Below are 24,896 nucleotides of genomic sequence, written 5' to 3'. Positions count from 1 at the left end.
GCAAACTGTTCCAAAAATTGAAGGAGCGTGAGAACATTTTGGACCCAAAGTTCACGAGAGGCCTTTAGTGTTCTAGAAGAGGCTGAGTCTTACAAGGTTATACCATAATATCAGACAGCTACTGGGAAAGAGGTGTCTTATGTTCTGTGGGTTTCCCTACCTGTCACATGTAAAAAATAAGGAGCTGTATTAAAAAGACGTGAGGTTCAATTAACCTGATTTCATGATTCTCATCTCTAAGGACCTCAGCTAAGCAGAATTAACGTAGAAGGGGAAATAAAGTAGTTCCCTCCAAGGTCAAAGAAGGTGTGGAGAAGTTATGAGAAATGCAATGTGTATTTCAAATAAAGTTTAAGGGGATTATTGTGAAATATAATGGATTGATTAGAAAACATGAGGCAAATACATCATGCTGAATAAATGCTGAGTAGCCTCCCTTAGCTAGCAGAAAGAACTCAGGCTATATGGTAAAAACATCATTGGAAGTTCTTGGGGCATAATTATCAATAAATGGCGTATCATTCCGAATGATCTTAACATGGCACTTAGCCTGGCCAAGATCTTCTGAGAAAAAGTTCTCCATGCATGTTCTATGAGCACAAGAGGGTTTTCCAAAGTGATTCTTAACTATTTTCCATCTGGGCACTTCAGAAAAGTCGCCTTTAGAGGACTGGCTCCCTGCTCCTGCCTTTCCCTTTATCTATCAACAGAATGGTGTTCCCTCCAAACCCAGGCTCAAAGGCTCAGGTGAGCACTCACCTTTGTCACCCACACACCCAGTGATTCCCCAAATCCTGTGGCTCATCATCCTTGACGCCATGTTTTTCTTTGGCCTTTGTCTGGAGAGCAGAGCACAGAGAAGGAGAGGAAGAGTGAGCCGGTAGTAACATTTACTGGGTGTCTGACCAAGTTTCCATATTGTTTTTCAGTCTTCCCAACACTCCTGTCAGGATGCTGAGGGTCAGAAAGTTTAAGGAACTTGCCAAGTGCCTCCCAGCCTGGCAGCTGTGGGGAGACAACTTTGGCCCATTCGGGCTGACTCCCATCCCACGCTTTTCTCCCAAGCAGTCACTACCCAGAGCCAAGCATGGCGGCCTCCACCCTGATGCACAACCTGCTCCACCACAGGAGCCCTGCCTCTTAAATTCGGCCATGTTGTTTCCAGTTGAGAGAAACAGCCCCATAACTCATCTCTCTACCTCTACTCCTACCCTCCTTCAAGTCAATCAGATAATCTCTTCCAAACTCATCTTACTAAATACAAGTCTGTGCTGTCCGTTAACCATAGACTTAAGGCCAAACCACTTGACCTTGAACCACAAAGCCCTCCACAGTCTGGTATAACCCTATCATTCCCGTTGTCCCTACACAAACTGCCCACTAGGGCAAATGGGAATATTCACCTCAACCTAAGCATGCCGTTATGCCCTTTCTAAGTGTGAAGAAATGTCCTGTACTGGCAGAAGTATTCTCTTCCTTGCCTTCTCCCCTTCCACACCTTCAGGAATGACTTCAAATGCCAAGGATCTGCCTTTGTGGTTCCCAAGACCCCAGAGTGAAACTACCTTTGGTCAATTCCAACTCTGCCACTTAAATTGAGTGACCTTGGACCAGTCACGTAACCTCTCTGTGTGTGTCTCAGTGTCTTCAACGTGAAGATAATATTATTACTTACCACAAACATTTGTTGTGAGGATTAAATCAATTGACAGGTGATAATTGTAAGAATGTCTGGCACATAGTAAATGTTCTATAAATTTGACTGTTGTTCTAATCTTTATCTCCATTGTCATCATCAGCAACAGCATTTCCTGCTCAAAATTTCTACAGATCTTTTATTACCTCCATGTATTTGGCATAAATCCATACATTATATTATTTGGGGTTTTCTTGAATTATTTTATGCTTATGTTCTCTCTCCCATATTAAATATCTTACCTATTTTTATCACCAGCATATAAGATGACCCGTAATAATTTCAAACAGAATGACCCTGAGCTGAGACATATTTCTATAAAGGAGATTATTTTCTTGGTCTCTCCCATTCTGGGGAGTAGAATCTTGACTCAACTAATGCTAGAAACCACATGTTCAGCTACCATCTGCAAAGCATGTACAGTGGACCAAGCACTATGCTAAGTACTCTACTGACACCTTCTCATCAAATCCTCACAACAACCCCATGAAGTGCCACAATTATCCCCATTTTATAGATGGGAAAATGAGGCTTAGGAAAGCATGCTGCACATAGTTAAGGAAGCACCACACCCACTTGGAAGGACGGAGGCATCTATATACATACAGTGCCTTGCACAGTTACAGGTGCAAATATAGACATTGCCCATGAGATGCCATATTTGAGCATCTCATGTGAACTTTCAGATCCCCCTCATCAGATACTGGTAGAGACCCTTAGCCAGTGTGGCCCCAAACCCCTCCCTACCCTCATTCCCATGAAGCCTCATGGTTTCAAACACCATCTATATGCTGACAACTCCCCAGTTTTTATCTCCAGGCCATACCTTTTCCCTGAACTCCACACTTAGGTACCCAACTGCCTCTGGATAGCTCCCCTTAATAGCTAATAAGCATCTGAAACACAATGTATGAAAACCTAAACTTGTGGTTCTTCTTGTCCAACTTGCTCCAACCAGTCTTTCCCATTTCTGTTAAAGGAGACTCCATCCTTCAGATTCTTGGTTCGAAGCCCGTGGAGTCATGTTTTCTGTCATCCTCCACACTCAGTGTTTCAGGAGGTAGGGGGGACTCTACCTCCAAGATAACTCGAAACTTCGTGCACCACTTCTACAGTCACTGCCTTTGTCTACACCGTCATTTCTTACTGAGGTTACTGGAATCCTGGCTGTTTTCCCTGACTCTGTGATACTTCATCACAGGCACCGGAGACATCTGTTAATCACAGGTCAGATCACGCCACTCCGCTGCTCAGGGTGGACATCAAAGCCTCAGAACGGCTTGTGGTTCATAAATAATCATCCCCTTTTATCTCCCTGTCCCCAATAACTTAGCTCCAACACTCCAGCTTCATTGCAGTTCCCTGAATATATCAAACACAGTCTGACCTCAGGGACTTTGCACATACTGCTCTCTGCATCTGAACAGCTCTTCCCCTGGATATCTTATGACCTGTCATCTCATCTCCATTGGTCTTTGTCCAACTGTCATCTTCTTAAAGAGACTTGCTCTTTCCACCCTATTGAAAATAGCAGCTCCATTCGTCCCCCTCTGACAGAGGAGACTTGTATTTGGGTCTGTTTGACTAAGTAGATCCCCTCTGACACAAGCCTAGACTACAGACAAATATGCTATAGCTACTATTCCTGGGTTACCACCTCCACACCCCCACCGACTGTAGTTACTTAGGGCCATCACAGTTAAGGATTTCTTGTCCTGTATTATCTGGTCCATATTATGATAGTACTGGATATAGAATACAAACAGGCAACGTTACTTTTGATCTGGGTTGGGGGTAATGGGGAAATAGCCTAAGAGGCAAGACGGACAAATCACCAAAGACAGGCCAGTCACATAAAAAGACACTTTGAATGTGCATTTGAGGTGGTCCAGAGCCTGGCTCTCAGGCTCAGGAACCTGAACTGTTTATGGAACATTCAAGTCTCAAGGATCAGCATCATTAACCAGGAGCCTCAAACTGATGATGGCAATTTAGAATTTAAAATTTCCCATCAACACTGAGATGTCCGAGGGGACCCATTCCTCATTCCACAGCCAATGCATTTCTCCTGTAGGCAAGCTACACTGGAGGCCAAAGCATAAACAGGGAGTCAACATATTAATCTTCTTTGAAAATTACACAGGTAAACAATCTCGAGAGACTGCCACCCAGGGTGCTCATTAATCCAAGACGTATGTGGTCTAAATTTGTGATGCAACCATTTGTACCCATAGCAGACCAAGCAGAAAGTGAAAAACACAAAATCCCTGGGAGAGAAGACTAATACATGCAATCATCAGCATGCAAATTATGGTAATGGCCCGTAAGCTAAAAGTGGCATGAGCCTTTGGGAGAGTGAGCACGGTGGGTAGGGGGATGCTATGGGGTGAACCAGGCCTAAGGAGGGGCCTCCTAGCAGAACTGCGCGATGTCAGCCCTCACACAGGCGTCTGAAAGGATGGAAGTAGCACTTCAGGAAGCAGGGCTGCCAGGAGTACGGGCATTGAAAGTCCACAGCAGGGAAACAAGGCAGGATGTTTTAGGAGTAACAGTCAGGTTTGTGGCAGTAGGACTGAAGAATAAAGCATCAGTCGCAGAGAATTTTGCAATAGAAATGTACTATGCTTAATAATTAATCCAGCAGAGGAAATGAAGGCGAGAAAGTAAACATGGTTATTGTTTGTTTTTTAACCTGGTGAGCAAAATACCACAGGCATCAATGGTCCAAGTTAGGGAGAGGAAGTTGTTTGATCAGAGAAGAGAGTATGATGATTTGTGTCACCACTCTCTAGGACCCTGGAGCTGGGTCAGAGACCACGAGAGGCACTGGGGATACAGAAGGAATGTGCACGATCCCAGCTCCACTCCTAAGTCTGCCGGGGAGATTTATGAGGAAATAAACCACCGCAGTAAAAAGAGATGTGGTACAAGTAAAGGTGTGAGCTGGGTGCAATGAAAACCTGGATAAAGGCATGTTTATGTCTGCCTGAAGGGATTGGGGAAGATATCACAAAAGAGGAGACAAAGCTGAAATAAACAAATAAAAATAAGTAGGATTTAGCTGGGCTGAAAAGCAAGTCAGTGATTTGGAGTCCTAAGAGAATATGACATGTTCAGAGAACAGTGGGAAGTTCATGAACAGAGAGGAAGAGCGACTGAAGATGATTCTAGAAGAGTAGGCATGCACCATGCTAAGGGAGCTCGAGTTTTATCCAGTGAGAAAAGAGTCTTTGGTTTTGGTTTTTGGAAGGGCCTTGATATATGAGCTATGGATGTTTTCTGTAAGCCGGATTCACTTAGGAGCTTTATGTTGCATGTCACAGAAAACCCAGCACAAACAATAAAGGGTATTTATTGGTTCTTACAATTTGAGACACAGTTAGAACAGGTCTTGGCTCCCATTTCTCCATGATTCTCTCAGCTCTGTCCTCCTCTGTGTATTGGCTTTGTGTTCAGGGTGGCAAACACTCCTCATGATAGCAAAATAGGCTGTAGAAGTTCTAGGCTTCACTTTTGCAGATTGGACAAGAGCGCTACAAAAAAAAAAGACTGTGAGCACATTTGTACTCATTTATTTTCTAATAGCCTTGTTTTTAAAAAGGTAAAAGAAACCAGTGAATTGATTTTAATAACATGTTTTATTTAACCCAACAACCCCAAATTTTATCATCTCAATATGCGGTCCATCTAAAAATTATTGATGAGATATTTTACATGAGTTTTTAAATTCTGTTTCCCCAAACACCTTCAGATTAGAGGAGGAACAAGCCCCGTCAAGTAATCTGAGTATGTGTTTCTTCTCTCCCTTGCAGCCATGGTCCCGAAACCCTGCAGCAGTTCTGTTCTATGTTGGGTCTTTTGCTACCTGCTTACAATTTAGTTGATAAAATGGCCTCCAGAGCATTTCTGTTCTCCTTTCAGAGAGAGAAGCCCTTTTATTCAGCTAAGTGATCCCTCTCTGCTTACGTTTTTAGCAGGGAAGCAAGAGTTCTCTGTTCTCTAGCTGAAGCGATAGACTATAACCATCTGGTCATGTATCATTATCTTCAAGATTCATTTGTGTATTGATAATTAATGTGCATTTCCAAACAGCAGATATTCCTCCATCTGTCCTATCTTTTCAGCTGCTTGGGGCAGCACTCCACACATTTGGGAAAGCTTTATAATATTGTTCATTTGTATTAATACACCAATTTATTTTTACTTTATCTTAGTGTTTCTAAATTAGTATGTATATTTCTAATCTTTAAACCTATCACTATATTTCATTTTCCTATTAATTGAATTTGGCAATATATTAGGCTTCATTGTTGAAGACATTTTGGACCACAAACTTGGCAAACTTGGCAAAGACCAACCAAGAAGGATTTTCCTACAATGAGTCCTTGATGCTGATGACTATGCTTATAAGTCTATGTGCTTGAAATATGAACTAGGCCTAGAGATACAGGGTACTTAAAAGTTACCTCCTGAGAGCCTCCATGTTGTTCAAATGTGGCCACTCTCTAAGCCAAACCCAGCATGTAAATGCATTACATTCCCCCTAGCATGGGACATGACTCCCAGTGATGAGCCTCCCTGGCACCAAAGGATTACTACCAAACACCAGCTGGTGATTAAATAGAAAAAGGCCTTGAATAAAAGGGTCAACTCAGACCAGCAGAATATCTCAGCCCACATGTAGGATCATGTGTTAAAAACTGCTTTTTGACCTTGAATAAAAGGGGAAAAAGGCAAAGACAAATGAGTTTATATGGCTAAGAGTCTTCAAAAAAGATTCAGGAGGTCATCAGAGGGGTCACGCTTATGCACTCCTCAGGAGGATTCCAGAAACAGCCAAAGTGGATACAACCCCAGGTACTGGTTGTCCTGAAGGGTACAGAGACCCACAGGAATATGGTCATGGTAGATAGCTCTGGAGTTCAGTGCCATGTTTGGAATTGTGTCCCTGAGTGTGATGGAGTTGGACTCAGATGTGACCTTTCTACACATGCCTCTTCTGTTTCTTTTACTGAACCTTTGGTTGGTGCTGTGGTTGCTGTATACTCAGGAGACTTGAATCCCTGGACTGTCCAGGTGTCAGCTGGGCCCTGAGCCTCAGCAGAGCTGCAACTCCTACTCTCTGGTTCATTGAACTTATGCAGGTCAGCTAACAGGGAGGTGAAGATAGTCAACCACCACACCAGGGAACTGAGAGTGCCTACAACTGCAAGCAGGAGAATTGCATCTATCACCCATGTGTAATCTAAGCCCCATCTCAATATAGAGGTGGAGTGGACATCACCATCCCAGGTCCCACAGAATGGAGGAATAAAATATGGATTGCAGTGGACTTACTGATATTCTACTATAAAAATATTGTGACTACTAATAGAAGAAATTGTATCACTGATGGGGAGAAACTGGCCACAGTAGTTGCTGAGGGCAGGGAGTGGGAAGAAGAGATGTGATGGGGGGAATTTTTGGGACTTGGAATTGTCCTAAACGATATTACAGGGTCAGATGCTGGACATTATATATCCTGCCATAACTCACTGAATGTACTGGGGGAGACTGTGAACTACAGGGTAAACTATTATCCACGTGGTGCAGCAGAGCTCTAAAATGTGTTCGTCGAGTGTGATGAGTGTGCCACAACAATGGGGGAGGTTGTTGGTGTGGGAGGAGTGGGGTGGGAGATGGGGGTATATGACAACCTCTTATGTTTTTTATAATGTAACCTTTTTTGTGATGTAGGTATCTTCAAAAAAATGCAATTTACAAAAATGATGGGTGTGGGGGGATGGGATGTGGGTTATATGGGAACTCTTATGTTTTATTTATTTATTTATTTTTATTTCTCTCCTCTTCTCCCCCAACCCCCCACCCCAGTTGTCTGCTCTCTGTGTCCATTTGCTGTGTCTTCTTTCTTTGTCCGCTTCTATTGTTGTCAGTGGCATGGGAATCTGTGTTTCCTTTTGTTGCGTCATCTTGTTGTGTCAGCTCTCCACGTGTGCGGCGCCATTCCTGGGCAGGCCACACTTTCTTTCGTGCTGAGTGGCTCTCCTTATGAGGCGCACTCCTTGCACGTGGAGCTCCCTTACGCGGGGACACCCCTGCGTGGCATGGCACTCCTTGCACGCATCAGCACTGTGCATGGGCCAGCTCGACATGGGTCAAGGAGGCCCAGGGTTTGAACCGCGAACCTCCCATGTGGTAGACGGATGCCCTAACCACTGGGCCAAGTCTGCTTCCCTCTTATGTTTTATTAATGTAACGTTCTATGTGATCTATTAACTTTAATTTTTAAAAAAGCATTATTAAAAAATAATAATAGAAAGTCTAGAAATACTTGGTTAGGTGAATTATGGAAACTGGAGTTAAAAACCAGTAAGAATGGTCCTCCTGCTATCTATAGAAGTACGTGCTATAGAGACTACCTCCTCCCTTAGCAGGCTCTCTGGGATTTTCCTGCTCTTGCCATCTGGCCAGAGATTTCCAATGAGATCCAATTTATTCTTTTTCCTTTCCAACAAGAACCAACCATGAGCATCTTGGCCATCTCCCACCCATCTCATCTGTGATTTCTGAGTATCAGGAGAGGAGGAATTCTGTGTTTGGAACCATAGAATCCTCCTCCAAAAGTCATAGGAGGCAAGACGGCCAGGGTCTGCTTTTTCCTGACATATTGAAGTGAGAGCATTGTCCAGGCTGGCCAGATCCCTCTGTGGGATGCCTAGCCAGACTGAGAGCTCTACTCTCAATCTCTGCCAGAAGTGCTGGCTCAAGAACCACCAGCTTCTAGGGACAAAGGGAGGCTCTCAGCAGCCCTCCAGGCTGCCTCATATCTTTGGCAATGGGTCCTGGTCGGCAACTGCACACACATGCAATGCACAAACACCAGCCCTGTGGAATCATCCTCTTCATCATGATGTGACGGCACTGGGGGAAGGCATATCTCGCATTTATAGGCTGGCAGTGACACATCAGAATCTAACGAGGGGCTATAGGACATAATTTGAAATGGCACTAGACTCAATACAACTTGAAGTATAGTTCAATCAATATAATAATGAAACAAGTGAAGAAAACTTAATACCTTTTAATGTTGAAAAGATTTTCCACCTCCACTACTATTGCTATCTTTTGCTAAAAAATAATTCATGATGTCACAGAAGTAATCCAGGCCTTACTTTCCCACTGTCTTTTACAACAATTTCCATTTCTCAGAACAGCTAATAATCCAAGGAGGGAAAACTTTTTTGCAAGATTGAATTTAGACTTGCACCGTTCTCATTCAACGCTAGGTGGTGATCTGGCCCTACTCAACGGAGCCAGGTTTTTCTATTGCCAGCCACACCTCAGATTTCAAGAGTCTAATGACTCAGCAATGGAAGAGGAGAATAAAATTTGAACAAGGGATGCTGTCTATATAACATGCCTAATGTGTACACACTTGCCGTCACCACCAGCAGCAAGAAAATTCACCTTTTGGATGGGTCCTTTCTTGGACCCATCTTTGAAGAATTCTACCTCTTTAGCAGGATTTAGAGTACTCTAAGCAAATAACAATTTGGGAAATCCCTGCCCCCAAACACAAAAAATAACCAATGAGCAGAAAAAAACACTAGTCCAATTGAAAAGGAAGATACCAGGTTCATTGATGGCTGGATGGCCATTTTGTCCCTTTCTGTCAACAACAGAAGAGAAGAAGCTACCTGTTCATTGTTCTTGGTTTCTTTCCTTTTTAAGTTTTCAGGGTTGTCTTTTTGGCATTTAAGCCACCGTACTGCAAAGGTGCAGCATGAGTTCCTGTGTTTACGCAAACGCGGTGTGACTCACCCTGACCCCAGAGAGCCGATTGCCTTCAGTCCTTAGAAAACAAGCTCTGTCTGTCCCTGCTCTGCGAACCCCTCCTTAGCCCTGCGGGAGGCCAGGCCCCTACCCTGTCATCAGACTGCGCACTGGACCACAAGCTCAAAACGTTTTAAAAGCAGGGGCTCAGCCAACCCTTGTAATGTTTGTGAGAAAAGTTTGAGATGACTTTACTTTTTTACTTTCTGCTTTGCAAAAGGGGAAACTGGACCAGGTATGTTGAGACCTTGTGAAGGTCACTGAGTGATTCAGAATTAGAATCACGATCTCTTGGCCTTGATTCTGGGCTGTTTCTTTCCTAAATCTCTGCCACCCAGGCCCTCCTCCTGCACCACTAATGCCCTCCTTATGCATATGGCATGTGCTTGATTCTTTTATAAAGTATATACATTTGTTTAAGTGGACAAATCCATTTCTGTGTTTCTGCAACTCTAAACAATGTGCCAATGGCCCCATGTTACTGGTATAACCCTAAGGTAAGTAGAAGCCTAACTTCTACAGTTTAACTTTAAAAATATACATACCATCTTTCTCTCAGGATGCACAGTTTAGGATAGCAGATGGAAATGCCACAGGAAAACCCTACAGAAACAGCTTAACTCTACTTAACCACATATTTTTCAAACTTATTTGAACATAGATGATTTTTTTCCACACCATTTCTCCTCCACCCCACCCAATAACACTGTTAGAGCATTCTATGGAATACCAGTTTGGAAATGCTGAATAAAATGACCATCTCTTTGTATAGCATAGGGTTGGGTGTATAGGCAATGGCCCCTAGTGACAGTGCCCCTTACAATGCCAAGGAATTCCAGAATTCATAGAATGAGCCTTTGTAGTTTCCTATGGCAACCCATGAGTTTGCAGAAGCCACACCCATGGCAGCTTGCCCAAGCCTGAGATGATGGAGCAGAGAGCAGATTCAATATTCTTTTCTCCTAATGACAGTGGGCACTTCCCATCCCTTCCAACGCATACAGGCTTCTTCACCCACGGCCACCCTTGAACACCCCTCCAGTTCTTCCACCCTGTGCACAGTGGCCACCTCCCCCTCCTAGTCCTTTGGAAGAGTCCTCCAGGCATCTTAAGTCACCTGATTCTTGGAAGACAACTTGATTATTAGGATATTCCTTAAAAATGGTCTTCATCTACCCCTATCCAAAGCCAATACCCCAGGGCTTGCCTCTTCCATACAATGATAAAGCTCTAACTCTCTTCCAGGAGCACACCCTTCATATCTCTTATTTGTTCATTAGAGTGAATAGCTTTGCACTGTAGCTAGAGTTTCCCACACTACTTTCATAGCCAGAGGAACTAGGGAGAGGCAAGTGCCTAAAGTCTTTTAGGGGCCAAAGATGCAATAATAACCCTGGGGTAGGAATTTGTTGTTCAATGTAACTGCATGTTAATATTCAAACTCAGTGGAAGTTTCCTGGGTCATGTACTGAGAAATCATACTGACTTGGAATAAACCTGTTGGACAAGGGTAGTTGCCCTATTTGGGGTGCCTTTCTTTTACTTAAGCTTCAAGATCCATCAATAAGGCTTGTCTTCACTTTGTGGTCCTTGCAGACTTTCTCATCAGGAGAGGAATCCAACTTTTTCTTCAGTAAAAGTGCTAAGTCTAAAAGGATAAATTCCTTCTGGTGGAATTATTAGATTTCTGTTGGTCAGATGTATTTTCTTAAGAACCAACTGTCAATAACAACAAAAGCAAAAACATACAAAGCAAGTCGCATAACTTATTGGACTAGTGACATCTACATTTAGAGAAAATCCTACTTAAATGCCAGGATCCAAAGCAAATGAAAGAGTCTCCTTTGTAAAGATTTTAATGAGAGAGGATCCACTTAACTTAAATGACTTGAGTCCCGTCCTGCCAGATGTGAAAAAGAAACTCATCTCTTAGGCCTGGACTCAAGGCTGCATCCTCCAGGAACTGTCCCCTGAGCACCAGCCCATACAGCCCAAGAATTTGATGTGCTCCTTTCTGAGCCCTTAGCACATGGGACAGATCTTCCTGCACCCCGTGCACTTAGCACAAATGGTTATGATGGTCTTCTCCTTGGTACAAGGCCTGAGGTACATTCACCTTTGGGGACCTAACACATAAAGGACCTTCCAGGCCAGGACTATGGGGATTTGAGGATGGAACAGAACAACTGCTGCCCAAAGAGTTCATCCCGGAGCATGTAGCCCTCCCTACTCAGGCCACACCTGATGGTCGACATGGCTTCTGGTCTCCCACTTGTCTGTCTGTAAAGAGCCATTCACTATTACTCTGGTAAGGGGACCATGGAGAACTAAGCTCTGTTTCCATCACCCTCATAACAGTCTATTTGAAAAACTCATTGATTGAGCCACACGGACTCTCAGGACTTTTTGTGAGAGTGGGGATCCAATGGCCCCTTGTGATTGTGGTGGTGGTGGTGGTGATTTTATTCTAACTACTATTTATGGAATGCACATTATTTGCCAGACACCGTTATAGGAGCTTTACAAAGTTAACCATACTTCATCCTTACAATGCCTCATAAGGAAACTGAGTCTTTGAGAACTGGAGATCACTACCCCAAAGCCCATGGATCATCTGCTGCTAAACTCTACTGTTTCTCTGTAATAGGAGATATATTAAAAATATAAAACAGTCAAGAGAAAGAGGTGGTAGAAGAGAAAGGGAAAGAATAAGCTGAAAAAATCTGTGAAAATTACTCTTTGAAAAGAGTGAAAGATTTTTAATTTGAGTAATGGTGATAAAAGTCATGCTGGTTAAATCTTATATAAGAATATTTATCTTTAAAAAAGGAAACTGACTGTATTAATTATTTACTGCTGTGTAACAAATTACCCCAAAACTAAATAGATTAATGCACAAACATTTATCATCTCACACAATTTCTGAGGGGCAGGAATTCAGGAACAGTTTATGAAGGCTTCACTGGGGCTGGAGGGTCTGCTTCCAAGCTCATTGGTGTGGCTGAAGTTTGTAGAGTCAGAGATAAAAATCTGAGTTTGGCGCCAGCCAACACTGGGTCTTAATTTAAAAAAATAAGAATAGAAATCAAAGAGCATAACTGCCTGAATGTGGCGACACACATAAAACAGAACAATTTCTCAATGTTGCAATGTTGCATGTGCAGCCAGCAATGTTGTCTCCTAGCCTATTTAAATCAACCTTGCAAAACATATATTCATTTTTCAATAAATGTTTTTAAGTTGCACTGATATATTATACAAACTCATGCCAGGCACTGTGCTAGGTGCTCATGGGCAAAGCAAGTTAATAATTTATGACAAATACATAAGAGAATAACAATATTTCTAACTATAGCAACTTGCCAGTAATAAATTAAAGAATTGATTGATAATTAATTAATTAGTAATTTTAAAAACTGAACTGAATTATAGTCTGGAGAGAGGTTAGGGAGTTTTGTTTGTTTGCAAGAATGTAAGGTGACGATATCTCCTAATTTTAAGTCTAGCTCTCAGCATGGAACTCATTAGTTTTGTTCAACTGACAAATATTTGTTGGTTACTGTTGTGGATTGAACTGTGTCCCCTAAAAAGATATGCTGAAGTTCTAATTCCCAGGACATCAGGATATGACCTGATTTGGAAACAGTGCCGTTACAGATGGGGGACTAGGCAAGCTGTGTCCTTAGGAGAGGAGGAAATTCGGGCACACAGACAAACAAAGGGGAGTACGCCACAGACTGCCAGCAAGGCACTCCCAGGAGCTGGGAAAGAGGCGTGGAACAGATTCTTCCCTGAAGAATCCATGATTTCAGACGGCAGGCCTTCAGAACTGTGCAATAATAAATTTCTGCTGTTCGAAGCCACTCAGTTTGTGGTATTTTGTTATGGCAGCCCTGGGAAACTAAGGCAGTTACCAACTGTGAGCCAACTCCTAGGTTCAGGGAAACTACATGTTAATAAGATCTTAGTCAATGCCAAATGCATTCATCAGCAAAGTAGATGCTACTCTTGTAGAAATATGTTCAGTACTGCATTTTGTCTAAGTTGAAATTCACCATTTTAGCTTAGTGGTTAAGAGGACAGCCTCAAGTATCAGAGTTCCACCATAGACCAGCTGTGTGGCCCTCGGCAAGCTATTCTACCTCACTGTGTTTTGGCTTCCTCATCCATGAGATGGAGGTAGTCATAGCCCCTGCCTCTAAGCTTATCACGAGCATTAAATTAGATGATGAGGTAAAGCTACCTTGTATAATGCCTAACATTGTAAGTTCTCAATAAACAGTAGCATTGACTAATCATCTTTGTGTGTGTGTGTATTCCCCAGGATATCAAAAATCACAGGCTCTTTCTGAGGTATACCTACCACTCCAGTCTCCATTTCCCAATCCAGTGCACTCCGGAGAACCAGATCATTTCATTCTCTGCCAGCCCCAAAACATCCATGGAAACCATAGGCATGGACCAAAAGACTAAATAGCCCTACAAATAGGGGCTTAAAGGGCGAGATGGCCATCTATCCCAGACACCTCTAAAGGACCAGGGTCCAAGCACACATCCTCGTGTGATTGTTGCTTTCTTCTCCAGTAAGCGCATGCCTGGCAATTGCAAGTTCCTGAACCTCCTGGTCACTGGCAGGACAATCCGCTCTGTACAGCTGTGGAATCTCTACATCACCAGGCACCGGAGAACCATTCTCCAAAGACATTACATAGGCATTCTGGAGTCACCATCTGTGAAGCTCAAGGACAAAGCCCCAGCTATTCCAAGCATGCAGTGAGGGGACCTTGCTTCCACTGCATCTTGCTCTCCCTGGAGCATGCCTGATGCTCTGTACACAGTGGAAACAAGAAGGTAAGATGTTTTCTCCTGACTGCTTTCCCCTCCACCTCCCTCCTTCATGTGGCAATGCCTTAGCGAATCACCTGGAGACGCACAGCTCAGTAAAGCAGCTGCAGTAACACGTGGACAGATCTGGGGCCAGGATTTCCAGGCTCATGTGTCCTCACCCTGACTCACCCTCGGAACCCCAGTGCAATTAGATGCATTTATTAGACTATGACGCTACTGCAGTCAAGATTCTGGTTTGGTTTCTTAATCATGCTCTATACTCAAATCTAAAAGAGAGATAGAAAGGTTTTAAAATGAAATCAAGTCAACAGGACTTTTTAAAGAGAGTGAAGGGTACAGTATCAAAAGATGATCAAGATTGAAAAGAAATACCTATGATAGTTCATTTCTTGCGTTCTTGATATGTGATCTAGATATATGATATGTAGGTGGTATACTAAGTGCCTTATATTGATTTCCCCATCAATTCCTAACAATTTGAGTATGTTTAATTATTATCCCCCATTAAAATAGAGGCAACCAAGACTTAGTGGGTTTAAGCAAGTGGCACAAGGTTACATTGCTAGTAAGTTTTTGTTCCTCTGCATTTCTGAAAAACTGCATCTGGTTGGAATCAGGAAGAAAAGAAAAAATAAACTTCAACATCACTCAACTTGCCTTTGCAGTGGGAAGGGATTACAGGGTTGTTAAATGAACAATCTTCAATGGCCTTAGGTTTTGCTGATTGAGCCATCTGCCTTCACAACCATCTATTCCAGAAGCATGGACTGACACAATCACCCACTTTTGAGAGTAAATAGAAGTCTGGGTAGTTTTTCAGGGGTTTATAGTCTCACTTCTCAGGTTGGAGCAATCTTCTGCCTACAACGCAGGAAGGAGAGGAGTTCTAAACAGAAGTAGAGTAGAAAAACTCAGTGACCTTCTGTTCCTCCTGAGTCAAGCCCTCGGAGTGGGGCTTTGTTTTCTCATTCGAGGTATTACTTAAGTACTTCCCAGCAATCAAAGCCCTCAGAGTCCTGTCCATTTCAAAAGTGAGAGTCATATTAGTATTGTATGTTTCTTTCACATACACGCCATCCAAGCTAAAACGCTTTGCACTTGCAGTCATCTCCTGAAGATCACTTTTCTGGGTTTAGGGGTTAAGTACCCTAGCATCTATGTACCGCATGGGCAAATGAAAACGGCGGAGACCCAACAAGTACCACAGGAAGGAATCTGCTTTCTTTTCTCCCCTCGGAAAATATAAATGCACTTTGAAAGAGATTGTGCAGTTAATGAACTTTGCAGTCAAGAAAAATGTCCTAAATATTACTTAGAAATGCAGCATTAGAGCCCACTGCCAGCAGGATGTGGCCGAGCAAGCTCAGCTTTGGCAGCAAGTGACCTGGTTCCAGTTCTAGCCCTGCCACCTGCTGGGAGGGTGGCGTTAGAGAAGGACTCAACAGTCCTTCCACCTCTCAGGGCTGTATCAGACATCAAATAGGTTTGATAAACGTGGTGTTTTGTTTCTTTATTATAATTGTTAACCATAGCTTGAAATATCATGACTTTCCATGATATCAAGTGTTCACATCACTTTCTCCCAAGTGACGGCCTCCCTTTGCGTTTCTCTAAATATAAACACTCAAACAAGAACTAGCTCATCTTTCCAGTTACCTCCCAGCTGGTCTCCCTAACTCTGCGCTTGTCCCCTGGGGCCCATTCTTGGACCAGCAACTCAATTTGGGCTTTTAAGGTCTCCCTCAGATCACATCCCTCTTCCACTTAAATCCATCAGTGCCTTACCTTAACCCTTGCTGTAAAATCCAGCCTCCTTCTCTTGGCCTGTAAGGGCCCGAGGGATCTGCCCCCAGCTCTGACCCCTTTCCTCTTGCTCTCTTTCCCTTACTTACCATGCTCCATCCTGTTGACTTTCCCACTTTCCTTGGACATACCAGCTTTAGGACCTATATCCTTACTTTTGTACCAGGTCTTTGCTTGGGTGGCTACTTTTTATCACCATCTAAGACACACTTCCATTTCTTTGTCCTACTACCACGCCTTTATTTGTAAAGGCTTCATCACCATCAGAAAGGATATCATTCCTCCACTTATTTACTCTTTCACTTGTCTTCCCCAACAATTTTGCTATAAAAATATTTTCCCAGTGTCGACAATAATGCCTGATATAGAGAAGGTATTCAATAAATGTTTGTTAAATGGCTACATGGATGGATTCAGTTCCAAAGCATGTGTGTGTTCATTCATGTACTATTCTGGAAAACTGGCATCTTTGTGCTACAACATTAGGGTAGCTAACTGAGAATCTATGCCACAAGTTTCTCAACATGGGAACTTCTAACAGGGTTTACCAACTGCCCATCTGCAGAGGAAATAACAATTGCTCCCTAAGTAGAGTTAAATATCATAAACCATTAGAACTGGGGAGTGTCAAGTAATAGAGGCAAGTAAAGCCAGAAATTAAAAGATAAAACTTCTGAAAAGAACAAACTAGGACCAGAACTAATGGGATCCAGAACCTACATAAGAAGCCCATGATCTGTGTTGGAGAAGATTTCCTATTGCACCCTTTGCAAGCTATGAATTCCTTATCTTTGCTCCTTTGCCCACACTAGCTCTGCTTCTCCTTCTTTATTTCCCAGTTTAGTTAATGTTCTTATCATCTTCCCAGTCCACCCATGCCTAAAACCTGGGTGTAAGCTTCATGAATATTTCTTCTAGTCAACTGAATAGTCAGTACAATCTCACCTTCTCCTCATCTCCAATGTCTTAGTTCAAAAGCTCCAAGCTTCTCCTAAACCATCCTCCACGTTGCTTCTCGAGGGATCTTTCTAAATCACAAATCTAATCATGTCACTTCCATTGTTAAAACCTCTTTAATGGATAAAGTTCAAATTCTGTAACATGGTTTTTAAGGGCTTTCTACTCATCTTTCTAGCCTCGACACGTGCTCCACTCTCCCTCCTGCTAATCCAGATCAAACATGTACACAGAATCTCCCTCCTCTCTTCCTTCCCTCCCTCCCTCTCTCTGTCCTTCCCACTCCCTGCTCCGGCTTTTTCTGGCTCTCTCCCAAACATTCTTCTTGGCTGACCTTACCTAAGTACTTGAAGTTCCCTAAAGACTCCATGGTCTTTCTAATCATTCATTTTCACATCCTGTTCCCTCTAGTCGTCTTATAGGATTCAGTTCCAAAATCTCTATATTCAGAAAAATGAGGATGTTTTCCCTGATGTATAAGAAGACAATCATTTTGTCTGCATCTCTTTTATAGGCCTAATCACATGACATTTTAACTATTTGTTTACATTGTTTCCCTAGCTACACTGAGCGTTCCTTGAGGGTCGGGCTCATGTTTTATTTATCAGCCTTTTCCCTAGAGCCTATTCCATAGTAAGTACTCAATAAATGTTTATTAAATGATATAGATAAAGATGAGATAAAAATCTATTCCTGATCCATCCCTCCCTACAGCTACCAGTGACAAGCTACCATTTCCCTTTGTGCATAGATGTCAGCATAAGGCTGTTTCTGAAATAATTATCCCTGTTCCACATGTGGATCTTGGACATTAAATTAAAAAGTTTGTCACTGGAATGAATCAGAGCCAACCCACCACTATTTAATGTTCAGAGTGCTGTGGGTACATGAAGCCTCTCAGAAGTTAGTTGGGATCTTTAGACAAAAGAACTTAAGTGCAGAAGCCAGGAGCACAAGGGACAGTTAAGTACCCAGATCTGCAAAACAGTGATTGACATGTGTTGATGCTTTAACATGAACACAATCCAGAAGCCCATGGAAATGAGGGCATTTCTTCTTTCCTGGGTGGTAAAGGTTTGGGACATTCTCTCCTACACATGCTTGCAGACTGTGATGCTGAAAGAATCTTATATCTCACTGGAACCCACACCAGAGCAAGGGAAAGCCCCCTCCTGCTTGTCCAGCAGACTGTCCCCCTGCTCCTGGTCTCCTGTGCTGACCAGACAGCCCAGCAGTACCAGGAACCCACTGTGTGGAGCTTTGTGCAACAACAACTGCCACCAGCAATCATTTCTGTGATTGAAACCTCTTTGGATCTTAGGGCCACAGGGATGGACCATGCAGAGGACATGGCAAGGTTAGATTTGGTCTACAGCCTGCTCCCCAATTATACTGGCCATTACTGATCTAAACAGTGGAACTAAGTGCGAGGTGAAAAGAAAGGGAACACAATCCTTCTACGAGTTCAGAAATGCCCAGACATGGGCAATTTGCAACTGATACCTGCTCTGCCAAAAGCTTAGCTACTTGCCATCTTCTTATAGCTTCGCCTTAATCTGCAGTACACGAGCAATAGTCTGAAGAAGAATAAGTGGCTCAAACACTTCTTCAATTGTGATTCTGAAATAGAACACATTATCCAGTGACAGAAGTGAGGACTGTGGAACTGAGAAAGGGAAATCCAAGTCCAGAAAACATTTCAAAGGGTCTGTTCTAAAAAAATAAGATAAAAAAAAAAACAGTCAAGTACACAATTACTCCTTGAGCATTGAAAACAAGTACTCTCATGTCTGGAAATAAATTGCCTGTATGTTGGGAGGGTCAAAGGGCAGGCTGGTAGACTGGATTGGATATCCGTCCTCACTTTCTTACCTCCAGCCCACCCCCACACACTGCTAGGTGAGACTCTAAAGTCACAGCCCTCAATCAGGGTTCTGCCAGGGAATTAAGTCCTAATGCCCTGAAGCGTCCATTCATTGCAATGAATTAACTTCTCTTCTTTTGTGTCTAGAATGGTCTTAACTCTGTATTACCTTCGGAGAAAATTGAGAAAATAGTCATTCAAATCATTTCTGTAGGGCTTAATGCTGTCACAGAATCCAGGTTGAGAAAGACTACCCATAAGAAGACTAGATTTTGTTTCTTAAGAAGCATAGCTGTACGATGACCCTCGTCGCTTAAAATGGCTTGGCAATCAGTTTAGGAACTGACTCCACTTCCAGCGGCAACATTCATTTGGCTATCCCCAGCACTAGCAAATTGTCATCTTTTCCATAAACTTTTATTGAAATAAATATACATAAAGTAGAATGCACAAATCTTAAGTATCCAGCTCAATGAACTATTACAAAGTCAAAACACTCATGTAACTGCCTCCCGGAAGCCTCTGTCATTTTCTTTCCCAGTCATAACCTCCACCCAACCATTCAGCCTTCTAACACTGTATAGCAGTTTTCTTGTTTTTGCTGGAATTATAAAATATATAAAATTTGAATCTAGATTCTTATTTTCACATGCAGCCATAGTTTGTTTGTGTTTTCATTTTTGCCTTCATTACTATATGGTTTCCACTGTTTGAATATATCACAATGTATTTTTCCGTTCTATCTTGATAGATATTTGTGTTTTTTATCAATTTTTAGCTATTATGAATAATGTTTCTATAAACATTTCTTGCACATGTCTTTTGGTAGACATAAGCCCTTATTTCTATTGGATATAGTATAATTTTGGGGTAGAAGGACATGTATATGTTCACAGGTTTAATAGTTATCAGCAAATGTCCTTTCAAAGTGGTCATATTAATTTATACTCTGACAAGTAATATACGAACATTCCATCTACTTGATGTCCTCAATACTTGATTTTTTCAATTTTTAAAATCTGGGCTAATTGAGCGTCTAATAGCATAATATCTCACGTGATGGTTATTTGTATTTTCCTGATGACTAATAATGTAGGGCACCTTTTCTTTGCTGAATGTCCAATTGAATAATCTCTTTGTAAAGTGCCTATTCAACTCACTTACCCCCGTTTTTTTCTTACTGGTCTGTAGAAACTCTTTATATGTACTGGATATAAGTCCTTTGTTAGATATATGCATTTCAAGTTTCTTCTCCCAGTCAATGATTTTTGTTCTTACTCTCTTATTTGCGTCTTTTGAAGAATAGAAGTTCTTTGTCTTCATGGACTCCAATTTATGAATTTCCTTTATGGTTAGCATGTATTGTGTTCTACTTAAGAAATCATTACCCATCTAAAGGTAATGAAAATATTTTTCTCTGTTTTCTCAAAAAAACTTTATTGTTTTAACTTTCACATTTAGGTCTGTGATCCATATAGAATTGTTTTTATAGTTGATATAAGTGTAGTGGATTGAATCCTGTACCTAACAAAAGACATGTTCTTAATCTTAATCCACGTTCTTGAGGTGTGAACCCATTTGTAAACAGGACCTTTTGAAGATTTTTTATCAGTTAAGGTGACAACTCATTTGTGAATAGGATCTTCTAAGATCCACTGAGGTGTGACCAAACTGAATGAGGGTGGGTCTTAATCCATATTACTGGAAACCTTATAAAGAAAAACCAGAAGTAAGAGAAAGCCACAGGAAGAAGCCAGAAGTCACTGGAAACAAGAACAGACACATGGAAAGTCAGATGACCACGTGACAGGAGGCGGCTGTGCAAGTCCAGGTGCCCCAAGGGCTGTGGCCAGCCAGCCCCAGAACACTACAGGCGTAGGGAGAAATGTGGCTCTCTTAAAGTTGTGAATTGAGTCTTGTCACTTTGAGGACATTTTCAATAAATATCTCTTCGAATGGTACTTCTTCCTTGCAGATTTCTCCTCTGCTTCTAGCACTCCAATTACATCTTAGCCATTTATCAAAGCTCCATATGTCTCTTGCACTCCTTCCTGCATTTTTCACCATTCGTCTTTATATATGTACTTCAGTCTGGATGTTTTCCACCCATAAAAGACATTTTATTTATTATTTTTTTGGCTGTGACTAATCTGCTATTAAATCTATCTAATTCTTAGTAAAAATGTATTTATTTTTCAATTAAATAATCTATTTCTTTTATAGAATGAAATGTCTTCTAATTCCATAGTGAAATTCTCTTATTGTCATCATTTTCTTTAATTCATTAATCAAATTCATTTTTAAATCTTTCGTCACATGTGTACAATATCTGGATCATCTGTGGGTCTTTTTTTTAACCACTGTTTGTTTTTCCACCTAGTTTTGGGTCATTTGGTCCTGTTTTCTGGCATATGTGGCAATTTTTGGTTGAATGCCAGACTTTGTGTATGAAAATTATAGAAGCTCTGGTCTAGCAAGTAAATATGGTGAATGCAGATAACTGATCCAATAAGCAACGGAGATGATGCAAAGCTGTGTTTTAGGTTTGTGGGATCTTCTTCTCTGATTCATCATAATCCCAGTGTATGTTACTTTAGGGGACTCAACTCAAAGTCCTGGATGCTTACCAGGCCCTTCCTCGTTGGCCCTTCCTGAGACTTCTTAAATATCTGCGTAGCTGTTTATACTCACAGCAGCTCTTTCCTACTTGATTTTTTAGGCTTCTGATCTTTAAAAATCAATATCAGCCAAACCAAAAAAATTCAATATCTGCTTTAAGGGGAAATTACATGTGGAATGTTAGCCTAATTTCTCTGCATTTTACTTTTCTCTGGGAAATTGATCCTTTAAGTCCTGACTGCCAAGTTTTACCCCTCTATTCCAGTATGACTGCCACAAACCCTTTTTTTCCCCTTCAAATTCTATGACTCATGATTGGAACTGGCCTAGCAAATTACCTGAGAGGAGGAAAGAAAATGTAGCAGTCAGTTCAGGTTGCTTCTCTTCTCACCAAAATCTTGACCTCTCATGTCTGACTGCTTTGGCTGCATTCCAGTGCCTTCATAGAGATGCTTATTTTACTTTTTCCAAACTTTCTAGTTTTCAGCAGGATTGTTGAATTGCTGCAAGTCATTTCATCGTTGCTGGAAGTAGAATCTTCATTTCTAAAGGGTGGATCAAATTTTGAAAACCAGCAAATCAGTCACAATCAGTTCTAGCAAAAAAAAAAGCTAGTCACCAACTAGGATTATATTTGCTGGATAGAGAAAAACACAGAATGTGTTTATACAGTAGTCTTCCAAATACGTACAAAGGCAAGTTGAAAAAATACAAATGAGTGACACTGGCCAGGCATGAGACAATAAGACATGGAGAACCCCTGCTAACGTGAGGCCACATGTCCTATTTACAGGGGACAGCTGCTTCTCAGCTCTAAATTAAGTCAGCAAACTTGTTGTGTAAAAGGTCAGATAAGAAATATTTTAGGCTTTGTGGACCATACAGTCTCTATCACAATTACTGAACTCTGCTATTGCAGTATTAAAAAGGCCAAATCCAATATGTAAACAATTTATGTGTACCAATAAAATTTCATTTAAAAACATGTGATGGCCATATTCATGAGGGATATCAGTCTCTGGTTTCCTTTTCTATATGTTCTTTGTCTGGTTTTGGTATCAGGGTAACACTTCTTATAACATAAGTTGGAAAGTATTTCCTCTTCTATTTTTTCCAGAGAAGATTGTGTAGAATTAGTGTTAATTCCTCTTTAGAATTTGGCTGAATTCTCTTGAAAAATCATCTGGGTTTGTAGATTTCTTTTGAAAGGGGTTTTAAATTACAAATTAAATCTCTTAGTAGTTACCAGGATATTAAAATTATTTCATAGTTGTGGTAGTTTGTACCTTTTGAGAAATTGGTCCATTTCACCAAAGTTGTCAAAATTATGTGTATACTCCTGTTTCATTCTGAAGGTGGTAATTGGTCATTTGTGTCCTCACTCTTTTTTTCTGATAGTCTTGCTAGACAATTTTATTAATCTTTTCAAAGAACAAACTTCTATGTTTCATTTATTTCATATATTGCTGGACCTTATTTTTTCTTTATTCCACTCTACCAATCTCTTTTAGGATAGGTATACTAGTAACAAATTCTCTTAGTTTTCATTCATCTGAAATGTCTTTGTTTTTCGTTTCATTTCTAAAGAGTATTTTCTCCTTTTATAATTTTCAAACTTTGCGTCACTCTTTTAAATGTGTCTCTTTTCTTGGCTTATACTTGGGTTTTACTTTGTAATCCTGTAATTTTAAAAATTATGATATTTAGCTCATTTACAGTTATTGACATGCTAATTATGTTTATTCTTAATTTGCTTCCTCTGTGATGAATACATGAGCTTCAATGCATGGCTTCCGAAAGCTAAAAAGCAGTGACTACAGAAGAGGCTCACTCCAGCAGAGATTTGGAATAAGCATGTAATCAAGATGACTGCACTGATAGGATTTCATATTGACTAGGATGTATGACTTTTGACATACTGAATCTTTAAAAGATCATTCTCACTTATTTACAGTTAAATCATAGATTCTGTTGAAAGAAAAGCATTGAAGATTAAAACAATTACACTGCCCACCCTTCCTTCTGTTCCCAGTGCCCAAAGAAGCAAAAAGCCAGGTAGGATGGTGCGTTTTTATGCTCCCCATCTGCCTCCACATTCCACAACTGCTGGCTGTGAAGCAGCTGGCCCTAATTTCAAGAAGTGCAGGCGCTCAGGCGTGTGACATTTGGGACTCACTCTGCTGCCCAAAGCAATTGGAAAAACTTGCTCTGGTTTGCAGTCCTGCAACTCAAGCTGCCAAAAGGCAGAAAGGAATCATAAAAAAATTACCTGGTCATCTCAGGCCTTCTCATTCTAGGTCCTAAATAGGAAAGATTAATAAGGTAGAACTGTTTCATCTCTCAACCTATAGCCCCTTTCCTGTACAGCGACCCTGAATTCACGTCCTTCCTTCCGCCCTGTGCTTTCCAGGACTAAGAGGGGCAAGGATGAAGAGGGAGGCTGCTGCCAGGAAATACTGAGAAGTAATAGAAAAGCAGAGCACAGCATTCTTTGGCAGGCTGTTGATGGGATAATGGATTTCCCAGCTAAATTCCCAGGCACCTGGGATGGAAAGAAGCATCCCCTTTTCTTCCATTAAAACTGAAGGTCTCAGAAAGACCAGGTCACCGTGATCCCAGCCAGCCTGAGTGGACAAGAGCCCAAGCTCGTGTTTTCTCAGCCTTGAAGGCCCGCTGCATCTTGTCCAACACAGCACAGCAAGGCAGCTGGACCAGTTACTGGGCCTTCCATTGCATCCCCTCCTAGGTTCCCACTAGGATCCTTGCACGAACCAGACATCAGCAATTTGCATTTGCATTTTATAAATCCCTTCGCTTGGTCCCAAGGAAGGTGTTTTGAAGCACAGAACATGGGATATTTTTAATCAAAGAGGCTTGGATTGGAATATCGACTCTGCTACCGAGTACCTGTGTGACCCTGAACAAGCCTTGGGCTCTCTACTTACTCTGAAGTCTCTGGCACCGCTGAGTAAGAATCATCTCCTCCCAGTACAGTCGCTCATGGAATCTTCCATTTGTGTTTGCACTGCTGTCTACTGCTGGCTGGCTAGTACTTTGTCCTTCACTGTGCCCTTCCCCTCCAGGTTCTACCGGCCTGGGCACTTGAGGAACATTTACTCAAGGCCACATTACATGCAGTTCCCCCTCCCCCTACGGTGTTTAACCCCTTCTGAAGAAATTTTGGTTAATTATAAAAAGAATGCTCATGAGCAGGAAATAGCAAAGGTTGAATTTAAGGTCTTCTTGGCGCCCAACCATTTCAAATTTTCTCCAAGC

At 41.7% G+C, this 24,896-nt stretch overlaps 2 long non-coding RNA genes across 2 annotated transcripts in view; both read right to left on the bottom strand.

Annotated features, from left to right (window-relative positions):
- The window catches only part of LOC139437268 (uncharacterized), a 96,289-nt gene extending 95,456 nt beyond the window's left edge, over nt 1-833 (bottom strand). The window contains exon 1 of the long non-coding RNA XR_011647005.1: nt 760-833. This is a non-coding gene — a long non-coding RNA (uncharacterized lncRNA). The remainder of the gene's footprint in view (nt 1-759) is intronic.
- Nucleotides 834-5,032: 4,199 nt separating this feature from the next.
- LOC131274873 (uncharacterized) lies at nt 5,033-24,702 on the bottom strand. The gene is made up of 4 exons (XR_009182193.2): nt 24,566-24,702; nt 21,959-22,165; nt 18,641-18,757; nt 5,033-5,229 (listed from the first exon to the last, which is right to left on the bottom strand). It is a non-coding gene; the product is annotated as an uncharacterized lncRNA (long non-coding RNA).
- Nucleotides 24,703-24,896: the final 194 nt, after the last annotated feature.

This window comes from Dasypus novemcinctus, chromosome 21 (assembly GCF_030445035.2).
Source record: "Dasypus novemcinctus isolate mDasNov1 chromosome 21, mDasNov1.1.hap2, whole genome shotgun sequence".
In the NCBI taxonomy this organism is placed as follows: Eukaryota; Metazoa; Chordata; class Mammalia; order Cingulata; family Dasypodidae; genus Dasypus; species Dasypus novemcinctus.
Note: the sequence above shows the minus strand (reverse complement) of the source record. Positions and strands in the feature narration are given on the sequence as shown.